Genomic DNA, 849 nt, shown 5'->3' with positions numbered 1-849 from the left:
ATATATATATATATATTACTCATAATCTCATATAATGGGTTTTTTTTATTATTTTTTTTTTATGAAATATGATAGTCATGAAATTTATACGATAATACAAATGAATTGATAGTATGATATTTAAATCCTAACTATTATTGCATAATCCATGACTTGTTCTATTCATTTTTTTTATGATAGTTATATTCTATCCTATCTATGTAACCATGAATAATTTATATAATAATTTTGGTAAATAAAAAATCAGTAATTTTGTGATAATAAATACTACATACATCATTGACTAAACTAACTGTATTTAATCAAATTTGATTTTTTTAAATCATAAATTAATTAAAAAAAATACAATTCATAAACCTAAAAATTTTAAAATATGATTGATTATGCAATCATATTGATGATATCAAATTAAACTTTTAGGTATACTCATTAATCATCAAAAGAAGAACCTCTAGTATACTTAATTTAAAGTATTTTATTTCTTATAAAGTCTATCGACTTTACTCTATTTTTTATTAATATTCAAAATTCCTACTAAAATAACTTTTTAGGTTTTACAAAATATAACATACATAATTTTGATTACAAACAAAATTAAGAACTTACCATTATTTTCTATCAATTTTTAAATAAATTTTTAAGCTCATTACAAATTAAACATATTTGTAAGTTAAAAAAATACTATGTGCATACAAAAAATTAAATATTAAAATAATTACTATGTATTAAGGTAATACATAAGAACGGAATTATGTTATATTTTGAAAAAAAAACTAAAAACTAATTTTATAAAAAAATAGTTAAATAAAAATTTATACATAATTTGTTCAAAAAAATTAAAAGGGAGCA

This window comes from Arachis ipaensis, chromosome B03, assembly GCF_000816755.2.
Source record: "Arachis ipaensis cultivar K30076 chromosome B03, Araip1.1, whole genome shotgun sequence".
In the NCBI taxonomy this organism is placed as follows: Eukaryota; Viridiplantae; Streptophyta; class Magnoliopsida; order Fabales; family Fabaceae; genus Arachis; species Arachis ipaensis.
Note: the sequence above shows the minus strand (reverse complement) of the source record.